Genomic DNA, 10678 nt, shown 5'->3' on the forward strand with positions numbered 1-10678 from the left:
AACTGATGAAAACGGACTGAAGTTCAGTTTCATCAGTCCAAACCGACCATGTGTGGGCCCCATCAGTCTGTTATCCTTCGGTCCAGAAATGTATAACTTGCTTTAAAATTGAACTGATGGACTGGTAACTGATTGGTCAAAACTGACGGTTAGTATGCAAAAGCATCGGTTCCAAACCCGCGCATTCTTAAAATCAAGTCGACGCATGCTTGGAAGCATTGAACTTCGTTTTTTTTCAGCACGTCGTTGTGTTTTACGTCACCGCGTTGGACTCGATCGGTTTTTGAACCGATGGTGTGTAGGCACATCAGACCATCAGCCTTCAGTCCGTTTTCATCGGATGGACTGATCGTGTGTACAGGGCCTAAGAGTCCCAGTGAAGCGAAACAGAAATATATTGTAATTGAAGTTCTACAATACATGACAAGGCAACTGGACCAGGAAAACTCACATCATGTAACGGCAATCTGTCAATAAAAGTAGGCCGACAGCGTCTGTCTCGAGGGGCAGAATGTGGCCGGGCCATATAGGGATTCTTCCAGATAGGATGGTGTGTGCCTGCATTTTCCCTACTCCTCTGGAACCTCTCCCTATTTAGCACTTTCCCTGCTAGACGGAAGACCTGTCCCTACTTTAGCCACACACTAAATGTGCCCGAGCCAGGGCCTTAAATAGACGCTGCCTGACCCAAGATGGCCATCAGAGTCAAGAGGCAGCAGCATCCAATCAGAAAGCTGTCTCCGGTGACTCAGGAAACCACAAAGGAACTAGGTTCCTCTTGACTTCCTCTGCAATACCGCTGCTTTTGAGGGCCACCTGCAATGGAGAAAGCAGACTGCACCTGTCTACACGGTCACTTTCACATCTGTTTGAAAAGGGTGTACTATGTCTTGTAGCTCGCTTACATGTCCCTCCAGTGTTGAAGTGCAGTCCACGATTTTTGTAGATCATGTCTGAGAAGTGAAATAAAGTGCAGTGATGGATGGCAATGTGCTTGGAGAGCACTATGTTTCAAAATGCACTTCATGTACCCCATTAACTGTACAACATCAGATTGTGGAGGAGACACTGTTAAAAAAAATCGTCGGATATTGTAGTATCACTATATACAGGGGGCACTGCTCTACACCGTGAAAGAAACTACAGCTCCCAGGGAGCCATGTAGCCTTAGGGAAGAGTGCAGAAATGCTTAGTGAACTAGGTCATGGTGCCAGAACTGGGGAAGAGAACAGACTAAAGCGCTGAGCCACATTGTTCCAGTGTGGGTTTATTGGCCATCTTTTGCATCCACAGTGTTCCAGTGCTGGCTCATTGGCCACCTTCTGCATCCACAGTGTTCCAGTGCTGGCTCATTGGCCATCTTCTGCATCCACAGTGTTCCAGTGTGGGTTCGCTGGCCATCTTCTACATCTCCAGCATTCCAGAGTGGTTTCGCTGGAGCTCATGCCATGGACCTATGAGTGGCCCCTCTGCCATCGACATCCATGGCTGAATCGCAGTATTGGTGAGAGGGTTGTTAACCCATTGCTCATACTGTACAACAGGATTTGAAACTTCAACCCAGCACAGCCTTTTCCCCCTGCTCCCTGGGCATTGCCTTGCCTGTTTTGTCTATCAAAGCATCCATCCAGAACTGCCCCGTTGACATAGAATTACCTCTATAATTTGTTTAACCTGTTCCAGTTCTTCTGCAAACTAACTCCACTAACCCTCTCCCCAACAGTTTGTTCTTTTGAATTGAAAGCAGATGAAAACCGCCAAACATCACTAGCTGTGCACCATCGTAAGGGCCCCAACAAAACTTGGCATAAATAACTATTCTATGCCTTCCCAATTCTGTCTCCTTTCAATCTGTATAGATATCGCCACCCATAATTCTTAAAGCGGAGCTCCACCCAAAAGGGGAAACTCCGCTTATCTGTCTCCCCCTCTGGTGCCATATTTGGCACCTTTTGGGGGGAGGGGGGAAGGAGTACCTGGTTTTGACCCACTTACGGGTGATCTCGCTGTGAAAGTTCGCTCCTTCCCCTGCCGCCCAGCAATTCACAAAGTGCAGCATGCATTGCACATGTGCAGTAGGGAACCGGCTGTAAAGCTGCAAGGCTTCACTGCTGGTTACCCTTACAGGCAATGCCGGCAGCAGCACCTGAGAGCCGATTGATACACCCGATGGGTGCAGACATCGCTGGATTTCTGGAGAGGTAAGCATCCCAAGATTAAAAGTCAACAGCTACAGGGGGTTATTATGAAAGGCAAATCCAAATTTGCAGCTGCTGACTTTACATTTTTTCTAAAGGAGCCTGGAGCTCCGCTTTAAAAACTGCTTTGCCTGTTTTGTAGTAAAGTTCTGCAGGCAGTGTAGCCTCCTGGGGTTTATACTATCTTTCGTCAAGCTGTAAATTTTCACTCTTGGTGACCATGCCTTATTTGTTTGTTTTTTGCCTTCCTCTAAATCAACTGTGGGTATAGGAGTCTGCATATTGAGGTTTCCTATTTATGCATTTTTTTTTTTATATGTTGGTTGAACTGGATGGACTAGTATATTTTTTTACCAGATTAACAATGTAACTACGTAACCCTGTAATAGTTTAATTTAATCGAGTCATATTGTAAAACCTGGGCCCAGTTACCTCTGGTGTTGCTTTCTTTATGCAAGTTTGGTATATAATTACTCTGTATAGGAACAGTCTGTTAATACAATTTGCATATTGGTTTGTATTACCTTGCTTCTATTTGACCAATCCATTTTCCAATATACATAGGCATTGATTTACTAAAACTGGAGAGTAAAAAATCTGGTGCAACTCTGCATAGAAACCAATCAGCTTCCAGGTTTTTTTGTCAAAGCTTAAGCAGGGGCGGATCCAGAGTCTAGTCTCGGGAGGGGCACTGCCAGAAAATAAGGTGTTGCTTACAGAACTCAATTAGGTGTCCGGTGTGTCCGCTGCAATGTTGCAGTACCGCTGAAAAATCAATGATCGCCGCCATTACTAGTAAAAAATATTTAAATATAAATGCCATAAATCTATCCCATAGTTTGTAGAAGATTGTCAGGGACTGCAGACATGGTACAGGAGATGGTCAGAGACTGTAGACATGGTACAAGGGATGGTCAGAGACTGCAGACGTGGTACAAGGGATGGTCATGGTACAAGGGATGGTCAGAGACTGGAGACATGGTACAAGAGATGGTCAGAGACTGAAGACATGGTACAAGGGATGGTCAGAGACTGTAGACATGGTACAATAGATGGTCAGAGACTGCAGACATGGTACATGAGATGGTCAGAGACTGCAGACATGGTACAAGGGATGGTCAGAGACTGTAGACATGGTACAAGAGATGGTCAGAGACTGCAGGCATGGTACAATAGATGGTCAGAGACTGTAGACATGGTACAAGAGATGGTCAGAGACTGCAGACATGGTACAAGGGATGATCAGAGACTGGAGACATGGTACAAGAGATGGTCAGAGACTGAAGACATGGTACAAGAGATCAATGCAGCCTCATCAGTGCCCATCATTACAGCCTCACATGAATGCAGCCCCACTGTATATATGAACGCAGCCCCACTTCTGTATATTAATGCAGTCCCACTTTTGTATATAAATGCAGTCCCACTGTATATATAAAAATTCAGTCCCACTTTTGTATATGAATGCAGCCCCACTTTTGTAAATAAATTCAGTCCCACTTTTGTATATAAATGCAGCCCCACTTTTGTATATTAATGCAGCCCCACTTTTGTATATAAATGCAGCCCCACTTTTGTATATAAATGCAGCCCCACTTTTGTATATGAATGCAGTCCCACTTTTGTCTATGAATGCAGCCCCACTTGTGTCTATGAATACAGTCCCACTTTTGTATATTAATGCAGTCCCACTTTTGTATATTAATGCAGCCCCACTTTGTATATTAATGCAGCCCCACTTTGTATATAAATGCAGCCCCACTTTGTATATTAATGCAGCCCCACTTTTGTATATTAATGCAGCCCCACTTTTGTATATTAATGCAGCCCCACTTTTGTATATGAATGCAGTCCCACTTTTGTATATTAATGCAGCCCCACTTTGTATATGAATGCAGCCCCACTTTGCATATTAATGCAGCCCCACTTTGTATATGAATGCAGCCCCACTTTGTATATGAATGCAGCCCCACTTTGTATATTAATGCAGCCCCACTTTTGTATATAAATGCAGCCCCACTTTTGTATATAAATGCAGCCCCACTTTTGTATATGAATGCAGTCCCACTTTTGTCTATGAATGCAGCCCCACTTGTGTCTATGAATACAGTCCCACTTTTGTATATTAATGCAGTCCCACTTTTGTATATTAATGCAGCCTCACTTTGTATATTAATGCAGCCCCACTTTGTATATAAATGCAGCCCCACTTTGTATATTAATGCAGCCCCACTTTTGTATATTAATGCAGCCCCACTTTTGTATATTAATGCAGCCCCACTTTTGTCTATGAATGCAGTCCCACTTTGTATATGAATGCAGTCCCACTTTTGTATATTAATGCAGCCCCACTTTGTATATGAATGCAGCCCCACTTTGCATATTAATGCAGCCCCACTTTGTATATGAATGCAGCCCCACTTTGTATATTAATGCAGCCCCACTTTTGTATATTAATGCAGCCCCACTTTTGTATATAAATGCAGCCCCACTTTTGTATATAAATGCAGCCCCACTTTTGTATATGAATGCAGTCCCACTTTTGTCTATGAATGCAGCCCCACTTGTGTCTATGAATACAGTCCCACTTTTGTATATTAATGCAGTCCCACTTTTGTATATTAATGCAGCCCCACTTTGTATGTTAATGCAGCCCCACTTTGTATATAAATGCAGCCCCACTTTGTATATTAATGCAGCCCCACTTTTGTATATTAATGCAGCCCCACTTTTGTTCATGAATGCAGTCCCACTTTGTATATGAATGCAGTCCCACTTTTGTATATTAATGCAGCCCCACTTTGTATATGAATGCAGCCCCACTTTGCATATTAATGCAGCCCCACTTTGTATATGAATGCAGCCCCACTTTGTATATGAATGCAGCCCCACTTTGTATATTAATGCAGCCCCACTTTTGTATATGAATGAAGCCCCACTGTGCATGGCACTCACCATGGCATTGCCTTGATCACACCCAGCAGGTATCTCCTCTCCCAACGTGTGTCATGGAACAAACAGGAGCTGTAGGTCTGTGTTCGGCAGGGCAGTGTGCTCTAGCAAGGTCCCCCCCTAGACGGGCTTGCGTGATAGACAAAACACTGATTCAATCAGTGTTCCATCTACTATCACACAAGCAGGTCTAGAACAGGCAGCACAGCCGAACACAGACCCAGCTCTCACACACAGCGAGAGATGCCCGGTGTCATACACGCAGGACAGAGGGGGAGCGCTGCAGTCAGCTACTGCTCAAAGCAGCCTCAGGACAGGCAGCCTACCGGGCTGGGCCAGTCCAGCCCTGGTGATGAGAGAGAGAGTGAGAGACTCGGCAGCGGCAGTTTAAAAAAAAAATTTGTTTTTGTTTTTATTTGTTTTTAACCTTGTGATGTTGATTTACTTTGGCATTGTACACCTTATTAAAGGAGTGTGTCAGAGTGGTAGAGGCGACATTCCAATCAGTCAGGATAGTAACCAGCTACAGAGGGCTTATCAAACTAGTGGCTCCTAAGGGGGTGCATCACACTAGGAATCATCTTTGCTAGCAATAGGGGTACACTAGGAATCTTCTCTGCTAGGAAAAGGGATACACTATGAATCTTCTCTGCTAGGAATGAGGGTACACTAGGAATATCTTTTGCTAGGAATATGAATACACTAGAAATCTTCTCTGCTAGGAATGAGGGTGTGACGGAATTAGAATATCCTCGTCAAGCATTCCCTTCTTCCCATAAAAGCAAATCACCCCAATATTCCACGAGGAGGAATATTCCTGGGATCACCCAATAAGCCACACATGAGTCAGCGCTTACTGCTGGAACAAGACAGACTTTAATGGTACAACACACAGCTTATATGTAATTTACAAAACTGTTACAATGACAATCTCCGCCCCCCCTCACACTGGGGCTTCCATACAGATTATAGGCAGGCACTTCGGAGCCGACCCTGAAGACACATTTCTTTAGATAATGACATCAGTGGAGTTAATTACTAGTTGTAACAGAATACGTTATCTAGACAGCTTGGCCCTGCATAGAAGAGGTAATTACCACAATGAAGCAATCAGAATAATTAACATGAGCCACTTATCTAATCACAGTAAACAGTAAACACAGGTCTCCTTCACACACACAATAGATCAATTACCCTTTGAAATAGGGAGCTGGCTGAGGGAGGGACATTAACATTTCAACAGCCTGTAACACATGAATCCTTTTTACCTCTAACGCACACACAATTACTAGCAGGGAGAATTACACTGAAGCATATCCTTCACAATGGCCCCCCTTTTTCTCCCTGCTCCGGCAACCCGGTTGGACCTTTCCTGGTCCAGTAGGGTTGACGGGTTCAGAGCTTTTAGTCCGACTCAGGTATGCCACCGGGTCGTCAGATCACACGCCGGTCAGTCCCCAAGTCTTTGTGCGATCTGCAGAGTCACCAGAAGTCAGTGTGAAGACGGCAGATGGGTCTGTGCGCCGCCGTCTAGGTGTCCCGCTATGGAAGGGGCAGGTTATGGCTCTGAAGTGACAATCATAGGAGATTCATAAAAAGAAAAATTGAAATTTGTTGAAATGCTGTAGCACTGGTGCTCAGAGTCCGGGTGGGGGGTTGGATCAGTGCCCCATAGGGTCAGCCACCCCCTGCTTCCTCCGCAGCCGCCGGTTCTCCTCTTTGAGCTTCTCCAGTTCATGGAGCCTGGGGGGGTCGGCCTGCTGTGACCTCAGGCGGTTGTTCTCCTCCTCCATGCGGCTTATGCACTCCTCCAGCTCCATGTACTCACGGATCAGCTCCTGCTTGCTCATGTCCTGCAGACTCTCCACGTGGTCCTTCATCATCAGGAACTGGGTGGTGGTGTAAGGGGCCACCGGTGGGCCCTTGGCGAACATCTCGGCCCGCATCTGGGACGCCCGCTGCGACTCCCTCTCCTCCAGTCGCTTCTTCTCCTCCCAGGTCAGCTTGTTATACGGCTTCCAGGACCTCTTCTTCTTGGAGGGTAGCCGACGGTGCCTCTTTCTGCCCAGCTCCCTCCAGGGCCCCTCCGGCTCATGGCTGTCGCCCCTGACCAGCTGATAATGGTGTTCCCTGTTGTCCGTAATAACAGATTGTACCATTAGGGCTTCGTAAGGGGTGCCCAATGGTTCTTCCTGACCCAGCTCCTGGGGATCCCAAGCCGAGTCTACACAATGGGCTGCTGCTGGTGGGCGGTACCCAGGTTGAGACCAATTTGACCTGGTGTTGTCATTCATGGGGCAATTCTGCTTGAAGTGACCCAGCTGTTTGCACCGGAAGCAGCGCTGTTCATTGTCCTCCTGGCGTGGATAGCGAGGGCTAGATATCAGCGGTCTGTTAGGAGGTTGGTATCTAGCGGCTGGTGGGTGTGAGGGCACCGTTGGTCATGGAGGTTGTACCTGTGGTGTGACCTGGTTCATCTTGCGAGTATCCGCATATTTATCCGCCAACTTAGCGGCCTCTGGTAGAGTCATGGGCCTGCGATCTCTCACCCAGTCTTTGACATCCTTCTGGATGTGATTGTAAAATTGCTCCAGGAGCATTAGTTGCAAAATGTCCTCTGCGGTGGTGGCCTGGCTGCTGTTAACCCAGTTAGAGGCCCACAGGGATAACTGGCATGCCCATTCCACGTAAGAGTCTTTCGTGGTTTTGCGTGAGTCCCTGAACTTCTGTCGGTGGGACTCTGGGGTTACTGCATAACGAGCCAGGAGCACTTCTTTAACCCTGGCGTAGCTATGGATATCCTGATCTGGCACGGTCCGGAAAGCATCAGAAGCTTTGCCTGACAGTTTGCCTGACAATATTGCAACCCACTCTCCTCTAGCTATTCGGTGCAGGTTACATTGTCGCTCAAAATCTGCCAGGTAGTTATCAATTTCACAGTCCTTTTCATCAAAAGCTTTAAAAGCGCTAAACGGAATCTTCCTTGTGTCTGCTGTGCTGTACTCACTGTTTGGAGAATGTGCGGCTGCTTGTTGGACTGCTGCCAGTTTTAACTGTAGCTCTGCGTTTACTAACAGGTCCATCACTTTCAGCACAACATCCGCCGTTGGGTTCGGACCAAACCATGCTAGCTTCTCTCTCATTACTTTGTTGGCTGGCGATTCCTCCTCCTGAATCACTGGTGTCTCCATCTCTTGTACTGCTGGCGTTGCTGCAACCAAGTTCTCCTGGTCTAGCTCCATTAATTCTGCTATGATGACCCGCTTGGTTTTGTTGCTAGCAATCCTTCCACGAACTTCCAGTAGTTCTTCCAGTGTCTGCTTGGAATCCGGGGGGGAAAGGAGAGTAGAAGGGAAAATCCTGCTGCTGCCAACCAATTGTGACGGAATTAGAATATCCCCGTCAAGCATTCCCTTCTTCCCATAAAAGCAAATCACCCCAATATTCCACGAGGAGGAATATTCCTGGGATCACCCAATAAGCCACACATGAGTCAGCGCTTACTGCTGGAACAAGACAGACTTTAATGGTACAACACACAGCTTATATGTAATTTACAAAACTGTTACAATGACAATCTCCGCCCCCCCTCACACTGGGGCTTCCATACAGATTATAGGCAGGCACTTCGGAGCTGACCCTGAAGACACATTTCTTTAGATAATGACATCAGTGGAGTTAATTACTAGTTGTAACAGAATACGTTATCTAGACAGCTTGGCCCTGCATAGAAGAGGTAATTACCACAATGAAGCAATCAGAATAATTAACATGAGCCACTTATCTAATCACAGTAAACAGTAAACACAGGTCTCCTTCACACACACAATAGATCAATTACCCTTTGAAATAGGGAGCTGGCTGAGGGAGGGACATTAACATTTCAACAGCCTGTAACACATGAATCCTTTTTACCTCTAACGCACACACAATTACTAGCAGGGAGAATTACACTGAAGCATATCCTTCACAGAGGGTACACTAGGAATATCTTTTGCTAGGAATAGGAATACACTAGAAATCTTCTCTGCTAGAAATTAGGGTACACTAGGAATCTTCTCAGCTGGGAATAAGGTTACACTAAGAATCTTCTCCTCTAGGAATGAAGGTACACTAAAAAATCTTCTTTGCTAGGAATGAGGGTACACTAGGAATATTCTCCACTAGGAATGGGGTCACACTAGGATTATTCTTTGCAAGGAACATGGATACACTAGGAATACTATATGCTAGGAATAGGGATGCACTAGGAATCTTCTTCACTAGAAATGGGGGTACACTAGGAATATTCTTTTCTAGGAATGAGGATACACTAAGAATCTTCTCCACTAGAAATGGGGGTACACTAATAATCTTCTCCGCTAGAAATGGGGGTACATTAATAATATTCTCCGCTAGAAATGGGGGTACACTAGGAATCTTCTCTGCTAGGAATGAGGGTACACTAGGAATCTTCTCTGCTAGTTATGGGGGTACACTGGGAATCTTCTTGACTAGGAATAAGGTACACTAGGAATCTTCTCCACTGAGAATGAGGGTACACTAGGAATCTTCTCTGCTGGGAATGGGGGTACACTAGGAATCTTCTCCACTAGGAATGAGGGTACACTATGAATCTTCTCCACTGGGAATGAGGATACACTAGGAATCTTCTCCACTAGGAATCAGGGTACACTAGGAATCTTCTCCACTAGGAATGAGGGTACACTAGGAATCTTCTCCACTAGGAATGAGGGTACACTAGGAATCTTCTCTGCTGGGAATGGGGATACACTAGGAATCCTGTCCACTAGGAATGAGGGTACACTAGGAATCTTCTCCACTAGGAATGAGGGTACACTAGGAATCTTCTCCACTAGGAATGAGGGTACACTAGGAATCTTCTCCACTAGGAATGAGGGTACACTAGGAATCTTCTCTGCTGGGAATGGGGATACACTAGGAATCTTCTCCACTAGGAATGGGGATACACTAGGAATCTTCTCCACTAGGAATGGGGGTACACTAGGAATCTTCTCTACACCTCCTTTCCTTTAATTTATGTTCCATAGCCACCAGCCCACCACAGAAAGTGACGTGAAATCCCAGGTAGCCACCAGGATCACCAGAATAAATGGCCCCAATTCAATGAGAGGGAGCTGGTTTCTGGGCAAATAGTGGGCAACTGTGGGCACACTCGGCAGTGGACTGCTGCAGGCAAGAGACAGGAAGGGAGGCTGGCAGTGGTGGTAGCCAGAGATAGCATGGCAGGCAGAAGCGGGGGGCTTGTGTTGTAGTTCATTCACAAGCACTGCTTGTCTGCAGAAGCCTGACAGTGCACCCCTGATCCACTAATTACGGGTACAATGCTTCCCGGGCTCCTGCAGGAAAAAAAGAATCAACGTACATATTTTTTCGGCAAAAATTTGTGCATTTATTATTCTTTTTCTGGAAAGGTGAACTTATCCTTTAAATTAAAGGGGAGATGGCCTGGCTAGGGTGAGTGTGCAGATAATTAAATCAACAACAGGTTCTCAATCAGTCTTGAA

The sequence above is a fragment of the Rana temporaria genome, chromosome 8 (assembly GCF_905171775.1).
Source record: "Rana temporaria chromosome 8, aRanTem1.1, whole genome shotgun sequence".
Classification (NCBI taxonomy): domain Eukaryota; kingdom Metazoa; phylum Chordata; class Amphibia; order Anura; family Ranidae; genus Rana; species Rana temporaria.